At 39.3% G+C, this 9672-nt stretch overlaps 1 pseudogene; it reads left to right on the top strand.

Moving 5' to 3' along the window:
- The first annotated feature begins 6577 nt into the window (after nucleotides 1-6577).
- Nucleotides 6578-9672, top strand: LOC111910322 (mediator of RNA polymerase II transcription subunit 9-like; annotated as a pseudogene).

The raw sequence follows: 9672 nt of genomic DNA, 5'->3' as shown, positions 1-9672 counted from the left end.
TTGACTTTCCGACTGAGAGCATCAGCAACAACATTAGCTTTACCGGGGTGGTAAAGTATCTCGCAGTCATAGTCTTTAAGTAATTCTAGCCAGCGTCGTTGCCTCATATTCAATTCTTTCTGATTAAAGAGGTATTGGAGACTCTTATGATCAGTGAAAAGTTTGCACTTCGTGCCATAGAGGTAATGCCTCCATATTTTCAGAGCGAAAACTACCGCTGCCAACTCTAAATCATGAGTCGGGTAGTTCTTTTCATGCTCTTTCAGCTGTCGAGACGCATATGCTATCACCTTTTCTCTTTGGGTCAAAACACAACCAAAACCAACACCAGACGCATCGCTATAGACAGCGAAGTCTTCAACTCCATCGGGTAGAGAAAGTATCGGTGCCTCGCATAGCTTCTTCTTTAGCTTCTCAAATGCTTCCTGATGCTTCTCACCCCAAGCATAAGTAGCTCCTTTGTGGGTCAAAGTTGACAATGGACTAGCGATCGAAGAAAAGCCTTGGATAAACCTTCGGTAATATCCGGCTAATCCTAAAAAGCTTCGAATCTCCGTGGGACTTTTCGGTTGTTCCCACTTCGTCACAGCTTCGATCTTCGCTGGATCAACCATTATCCCTTCTTGGTTGACCACGTGACCCAAGAATTGGACTTCACGAATCCAAAAATCACATTTGGAGAACTTAGCATACAGCTTCTCCTTCTTCAAGACTTCTAACACTTCTCGCAAGTGTCTGCCATGCTCCTCCTGGCTTTTCGAGTAAATCAGAATGTCGTCTATGAACACTATCACGGATTTATCAAGGAACGGGTTACAAACCCTATTCATCAAATCCATGAACGCTGCTGGAGCATTGGTTAGTCCAAACGACATAACCAAGAACTCGTAGTGTCCATATCTAGTTCTGAATGCAGTCTTCTCGATATCTTGCTCTCTTACTTTTAGCTGATGATATCCTGACCTAAGATCGATCTTCGAGAAATAGCTCGAACCTTGCAATTGATCAAACAGGTCATCAATCCTCGGCAACGGATATCTATTCTTTATTGTTGCCTTGTTCAGCTCTCTGTAATCGATGCACATTCTCATACTTCCATCTTTCTTCTTTACAAATAACACCGGAGCTCCCCAGGGCGATGAACTAGGTCTAATGAAACCGTTGTCCAATAACTCCTGAAGTTGCATCATTAGTTCCTTCATCTCCGTTGGTGCTAATCGATAAGGTGCTTTCGCAATTGGCGTTGTTCCTGGCAACAAGTCAATACGGAATTCCACTTGTCGATCAGGCGGTAATCCAGGAAGATCTTCGGGAAATACTTCCGGATAATCACACACCACTGGAATATTCTGCATCACCTTCTTTTCCTTCTTAGCATCAATCACGAATGCTAAAAACGATGTACACCCCTTGGTCAAACATTTTCTGGCTTTCATCAATGAAATGATTCCAGAATTCACTCTGCGTTTATCTCCATACACCATAAACGAATCTTTCCCAGGCGGGTTTACTTTGACTATTTTCTTCTTGCATAAAATTTCGGCGTCGTTGGCGCTAAGCCAATCCATTCCCAATACGATGTCGAAACCATTAAGTTCGATAGGCAATAATTCCTCATGGAACTTATTCCCATTCAGATCAATTAAGATGTTTTTCATGCGATAGCTAACAGGTACAAACTTGCCACTAGCAACTTCGACTAATAAAGCATTATCTAGTCTAACAACAGGCAAAGCTAGCTTTCTACCAAATTCATGCGATATAAAGGAGTAGTTGGCTCCAGAATCAAATAAAATTTGGGCAGGCAATTCGTTAACGAGAAAGGTACCTGAAGCGACATCAGCTTCATCTTTAGCAGCTTCCAGTGTCATCTGGAATGCTCTCGCCTTTGGCTTTGGCGGAATGTTGGGTCTAGCTGCCTCCTTCTTCTTCGGGCAGTCTCTCGACATATGACCCTCCTCACCACAACCATAGCAAACTTTCTTTGTGAGGGTACACTCATTGGCATAGTGCCCTGGCTTTCCACACTTGTAGCATGTGTTCGCCACCTCACATCTTCCATGATGCTTCTTCTTACATTTGTCGCACCATTTCGCCTCACCTCCACCTCCCCTCGAACCAGACTTCGAGAACTTGTTTTTCTTGTTGGACCCTGAAGTTCCATCGAACTTCCTCTTTTCTCCAACATCTATTCTTTCCAGACCCTTTTCCTTCTGCTGGGCCTCCACATTCTTAGCTGCACGAACAGCCGTTTTCAGAGTGGTTGCCATTTTGACTGTCGGACCAAAGTCAGCAGGCAGTCCGTTAGCAAACCTCTCAATCTTGGAGAGTTCCGTTGGCACTAGGTACGGAAACAACTTCATCTTCTCAGTAAATGCAGTAGCATAGTCATCTATGCTCATCTTCCCCTTCTTTAAGTTTTGAAACTCATTGTTCAGATCAATCAGATCTATCTCCGAACAATACTGCACCCTTAACTGTTCCAAGAACTCCTCCCATGACATTTTCAGGGCTTCTCCTCGTGGCATAGTATCTGCCAACAACTTCCACCAACTCAAGACCCCAGTCTTCAGTTGTCTAACCGCAAAGACGGTCTTCTGTTTGTTGCTACAGTCGCAACTTTCAAATACCATCTCCATTTCGGAGATCCAATCCATTATCTCAACAGGCTTTGGGCTCCCAGAAAGACTTGGCGGTTTGGCGCCCAAGAAATTCTTGTACATACGCCCATCCTTGTTGTTTCTCCTTTCCGGATCGTTCCTTCGTTCCTCTTGAGTCCCAACTTGACTCACCATGCGACTATTGTTCCCTTCCTCCGATTGCTCGGGAATCAATTCCGGTTCCTCAATAGGTATGATAGGTTCATCCCTATTATTATGCAACATTTGTCGCATCTCCTCCCTTTGTTCGGCAAGCATAGCCCGAATCATGGCTTGCACCGCAGCCATTGTTATTGGTTCTGGCGCTGCTGCTACAACAGGTATTTGCTCAATCACTGGCGGTTGATTCCTGTTTTCATCTGCGTTTCCAACGCCACTCCTTGTTCTCACCATTTTTTTTGATCTACACCGAATAATTTCACCTTATTACTCCAAACGATTACATGCTAGTTCTAATATCGTATACATACGCTTAGAATCCTAAACACATAAACCTTCAGATCCGGTTGGCAACAAACCGTAGATCCGAACAAATAATATCATATATGGCAACATATATCATTTAGCACATAAAAGCATTTTAGGCAACTTTCCTAAAATAAACTAGTGCTCGTGTCTAAAATCCAACAGACACACATCTCATCATTACATTTAGCATTCTAAGTTTAAGTCTAGAAATCCTACAAATTCCTAGTTCGCTTAAACTAATGCTCTGATACCAACTGTGACATCCCCAAAATCTCGGCCAGAAAAGACCGATTTTCATTTATGCTTTTAAATATTTTCAGAGTAAATCCTTTTGATTTGAAAGAGTTGCGGAATTTGTTCCCAAAACAAAACATGATAAAATAATATTTACCAAAGCATTTCATCAAGAGATGCATTTCATTATATAATCAAAACTCGGGATGTCATGTTCCGATACAGGCCATAAAGCATAAACGATAAACATTACAAGTCATTCAACAAATATATACATATACAGACTTGTAAACAAAACAACAAGATGATCCATCCATCTTACGCCCTTGTGCCACTTCCTGTAATACAAATAAAACTGAGTGGGTCATGCTTGGGAGCCTGGTGAGCATATAGGGTTTTCAACCCACAATAAATAAGTTATATTTAATTTCACCAACCAATCACTATCCCGATTACCCATTCCCGTTATCCTCACTTTACGTCCCTAAAACAACTATCTCAAGGGACCTAATCTAGGATTTTCATCGGGACGGACATCACTGCGAAGGGGTTTCCTCAACAATAGATATCCTAAAGGCAACCATGAGGGGGATAGAGTACACCGGTGAACACATCGTTCACAACACCTACAGGTTATGAACCCGCTAGTGTTCCACTGGACTGTCTAGAAAGAGTCCGTGGTCGTTATCCATACTCCGCTGAATAACTAGATCAACAACAACAACAACATCGAGGCCTCTCATCTGTTTATTACACACCAACTATCTACCCATGTTCTACCCAACATATTAGTAGATAAAAATATATATTTTCATACGTAGTTTAAAGAAAACCTGTATAGCATGCTTAAATCAACACATATGTCACATAACAGATGAGGCACACACACATAACACATATCTCATAAAGAAATAAGCAGATCTATAAGATAGAAGAGAGTGAATACTCATTCACACATAACACAACCAAATATATACACATAGCACGTATTTTTTTATATAAAATACTTCGTATTATTGTATTAGAAGAAATAACTACACACTCACTTGATCAGAAGACGATCCGACAGCACTACGGCTTATAGAAGTAGTAATCCACAGCAGATCTGGAAGATCTCCTCGAAAATCGAACTTCTCGCGGGCAGAGCTTCGACTCGGGAACCGCACTTCTCGGGATCTTCGGGATCTCGGGACTTGCCTCGGGGCTAGAGTATGATACCGGGGCTTCGGGGTAGCTTCGGGGGTAAAAATGCAGAGCTTCGACACGAAAATGAGAGGGAATTGGCAAAAATACCCGGAACCCTCGCATCCTATTTATAGGAGGCTGGAGCCTCGGAGTACGCGGGGCGTACTGCGTTACGCGGGGCGTACTGCCCAAAACGTCATTGCTTACGTATCCGAAGTGCTCGAGTGCGAGTGTCGACATCCCTCGGAGTACGCAGGGCGTACTCGAGTACGCGGGGCGTACCTCGGATCAGATCGGTGACTCCTTCGGATAATGCTTCCGAATTTCCAATTAAATTTAAATACAAAATATTAAATAAACTTCGGAAATTCATATCTTCTTCATACGAACTCCGTTTTCGACGTTCTTTATATCCACGCGAAGGTGAGACTACGCTCTACAACTTTCGTTTAGACTCCGTCGGCTAATTTTGACTTTATTTTTTATTAATTATTTTTAATAGGCCGCGACAGAAACTTTCGTTATAAATTCATAACTTCTTCGTTTGACGTCCGTTCTCGCCTAACTTTTTATCTCTTTGATACCAACAATGAGATCTTTGATTCTCATTTAGATTGCTTCGGCTAACAACCGCTCGATCTCAATTCGAGTATTTCAGGCTGTATACCGCTAAGCCGGAACTTCGATAAATCATAACTTCCTCATACGAAGTCAGATTTGGGCGTTCTATATATATTCGGAAACCTCGTTTCAACTACTACAACATAGATCAAAGATATTAAGTTTATTTTACACTTAAATTTTGACGCTTATTTTTATTCTTAATTAATCAAACCACATAATTAAGCAATTAAGCACAAAACACATAATACTCAAATAATACAATCTTATTATTTCAAAACGGGTTACAAAGGTTAACCTAGACTATTATATTGCTAAAAACGGCAAGCCCGGAAACACAGGCGTTACACCAACAGGTCATGACATGTCGGTTTTGCTTTTTCCTCGGTTTGCATTTAGCCCCAACATTTATGTATAAGTTTACATTTAGCCTCAATATTTTTTTGTTCCCCATTTTCCAATGTGTTTTTTTTTTTTTTTTTTTTTTTTTTTTTTTTTTTTTTTTTTTTAAATTCATTTTAGCCATTAGCCAGTCATTAATAGGTGTGTTCATTTAATTGGTTTCTCAATAAATATGTCATTAGAAATATTTGGTTTCTTAACAAATATTGGTCCCTATTATTTTTATGTATACCGATATAGAATTATTGGTCCCTCGATTGATTTTATTTTATTAAATGAAGCAATCTTTCGGTGTTGAAAAATTATTTTAAGTTTATAAAATCAGTTTATTTAAATTTTAGTTTATTTTAGCAGTCTGCAACGTTAAAAAAAACAAACAAATTTCTTATTGCAGACAACAAAGGTTTGATCCATCTCTTCATCTCTTCTGATGCAGATGATTACAAATGTGGTCCGCAGACAACAGACGTTTTGACTTCGAAAAAACAAAAATACCTAAGTATTACTCAATCAACAACTATCCGACACCTTAGTTTCCCTTAAAAAATATGGTTAGCTTTTGTATCTCAAAAGTGATTTTTAAGAAAAGTGATTATTAGCTTATGAATTTTAGGAAAAACTTATTTTAAAAAGTGTTTTGATGAGAAAAGCTACTTTTGCAGGAGTAAAAAAGCTAAAAAAAAAACTAAAAAACTAGGATTTTCTAGCTTTTTGAAAGCTTTATTTTTTCATATAAAAAAAAAACTGTTTTAAAAAACGTTTTTTAAATACACAAACACTTTTTTTGTTTATTAGCTTTTTGAAAAGCTAAAAAGCTAATAAGCTTTTTGAGTAAATTACACGATTCATCCCTCACGTAAGTACGAAAAAACGTGTTTAATCCCTATTTTCAAAAATTAATTCGGACGGCCCCTCATTTATTTAAATTTTGCATACTTCATCCCTTTCATCCCTAATATCGTTTGCTAGACGTAAAAAAACGATTTTTCCTTATCTATTTCTTTTTGATTTATTTTTTTGTGTTAGTCATATTTAATTAATATATTTATTTGTTTATCTCTCTCTTCATCCAAACAGAAGTCAAAGCATCACCGACCACCACTAGCCAACCATCTCCGACCTACACACTCCAGCCAGCCACTGGCCACCATCTCCGACTACCTAGGACCATCTACCATCACTTGCGTCCACTGATACTCTCACTCTCACACCTCACGATCGAAAATCTGAAAATCCAGAAAAGAACCTAATAATCCCACACTCTCACCCAAAAACTCTCACAATGGTTGGAGAGTTGAAACCCTAAAATGCAGAACCATAGTCATTGAAGAGGGAAGGATAGACATGAGGTGGAGGTCGTCAGAATCCCCACGGATACGATTCCCACTTCCCCTCCATCCCTTTCATCGGAAACTTTTTTCAGACATCATCCACCAACAAAACATCAGAGAGAATGAAGTGCTCCGACCATCAGAATCCCCTTTCACCTCTAGAAACCCTATCGAAGTCTAGATCTGAGAACGGAGAAGAGAAATAAGTAGTTTTCCCAAGTTTAGATCTGAAAACCCTAAATGGTTCGTGATGGCGGCGCACATGTACGATAGAGGAACGGAGAAGACAATGTTGATGCCGGAGACGGTGGTAAGCGAGCTTGCAAATCGGGAAATAATCCAGTGGGGATCTTGCGGAGATGGCTTGAAGACGACGGTGCACATGTGGCGATGACAACAATATTGTTTTCTCTCTTTCTTTCTGTCAGTAACTCCGACAATGGAGACCTTCCCTCTTGGTATCTCCAATGATGTTCTTCCCTCTTTCTTGTAGCTCAAAAACATAAAAGACGAACTGATGGAGATGAAGGGTGCGGGTGTTGCTAAGGTAGAGGATTTGTGATGGTGGGCTTATTTTTGTTTTTTCTTTTAAAATTTTAATAATAAACAAATTAAAAAAAATAAATCAGATAAGAAATGCAAGGGGTAATATAATCATTTTATGTCCATCAGGGAAGGTCTAAGTGAGAAAAAAACATTAGAGGGATGGTTAGAATTAATTTTAAAAAATAAGGACTAAACGACGGCGTAATTTGACACGAGGAACGAATCTAGGGGTGAGCGTGGGACGGAAGCGGTACCGACCTGTACTGTTCCTGATTTCCCGAAAACCGAATTTTATTGAAAGTCAATTCCGAGTACCGAACCGAATTAACATCACTGGTACCGATACATGTACCGGAAATGATACCGGTTTTCGGTACTAGTACCGGTACCGATGGTACCGAATCCTGAATTTCATGTATTTGAAGTACCAAAATCCTGAATTTCATGTATTTGAAGTACCAAGTAAGTACTGTCTAATATTTTCAAATTCGCTACGGTTCGGTACAATACGGATCCATGATCGGAATTTGGGGAATTTGGGATAAACTAAAATGCTCATCCTAAACGAATCCTATAATTTACTCGATCTTTTTTGAAAAGCTAAAATTTGCTTAACGAAATTTTACCGAAATCATAAAACCGGTTTTATGTTTTCATTTTGTTTTCTTCGTCTACACAAACCCTAGCCTTGAAAGTGTGTGATTTCGACTACGTAGCCTTGAATATGGATCAATTCTGTGGAGGAAACTGGAATATGATCGCGACCATGGCGACTCATAGCAATCCTACCACGCCGTCCAACCAGGATCATCTATATCTCCAGCAACAGCAGCAATTTCATCAACAACAACAATTTCCGCTGCTGCAACAGCAGCAGCAGCAGCAGCAACGGTATCAGATTTCTCAACAACAGCAACAGACTTCACAATCAGTGGCTTCGCATTTCCACCTCCAAAACGTATGCCCTTCTTCTGGATATCATTAACCCTAATGGTAGAATTTGCATTTTGAATTATGTCCGAGTCATCTTGATTTCATTCTTATAGTTGGTGGAGAATTTAGGAGATGCAATTGAGAACGGAACTCGAGATCAGCATATTTTGTTACACTGGTGAGTGTTCTTAAAATCAAAATTTCCCTTTTTGAATCCAGTTCGATCGAAGTTTTGTATTTTTGACATGCTGCTATTACAACGTTCATGCATTATTCTGTTGTACTTAAAATTGGTCGTTTTTCTGATGCAATCAGAGCCCTAAAAGCTACCACTTTTTCAATTTCATTGGTTATATTCTGTTTTCTTTGTACTATTCTCAATCACATGACATTTTGTTTTGCTTGAAGGTTACTGAATTGAGCAGCCACTTTGAGAAATGCCGACAGCTCTTGAACACTATATCAGGATCTATTGCCACCAAAGCCGCGGTATGTTTGTTGCTTGTATATAATTTGAGATGTTACCTGTTGTTTGCTCTATCTGTTATATGAAAATCGGATAATATGAAGTAGAATGAAAGCATGCTAGATATGTTCCACCAAATGATTGCGAGAAACATTCTTTAAGAGAAAAATGATATAATTCTGATTTCTGAATCATCTTTCTTCGTTGGGATTATTTTAGATGGTGGAGGGACAAAAACGTAAAGTTGATGAAGCTGAACAAATGCTAGATCAAAGAAGGTATGGGGTTGGCTATATTCTATTCATAGTTGTACCTTCTATTTTTTTTTTTTATTATTCTTATGTTTTATGATTCCAGGGAACTAATTGCAAAGTACAGAAATTCTGTTGAAGAACTTGCAAAGTCTGATTTGTAAGTGACTCGAGTATCAAGAAAGTAGGTTTGGTCTTGAAATGCAAACTGCCCATTGTTTTGATTATGAAAGGATTATGTGTTCTTGTTATTAGACTGGTAGGTGTGGGCAACGCCACACGGCGTTATTAGGAAAAGACAAAAAAAATGCGTTATAACGTGTTATGGTGGTAACGGGGAGTAACGTGCAGGCTAATAACGCCTGATAACATGGAAGGGAGGCAGTGTTCACGTGTTATAACACCTAATAACACCCACTAACGTCTCTTGGAGCGTTGCCCATACCCACCTCTCTTACAAATATGGATTAGAGTGTAAATCTTCACTAACTAGGTTTTGCAAGTTTGTCAAATAACAATTCTAGTATGCCATATCATTTAATTAGATTCATATCAAATTATGTTATCATTAACTA

The sequence above is a fragment of the Lactuca sativa genome, chromosome 5 (assembly GCF_002870075.4).
Source record: "Lactuca sativa cultivar Salinas chromosome 5, Lsat_Salinas_v11, whole genome shotgun sequence".
Taxonomy (NCBI): domain Eukaryota; kingdom Viridiplantae; phylum Streptophyta; class Magnoliopsida; order Asterales; family Asteraceae; genus Lactuca; species Lactuca sativa.
Note: the sequence above shows the minus strand (reverse complement) of the source record. Positions and strands in the feature narration are given on the sequence as shown.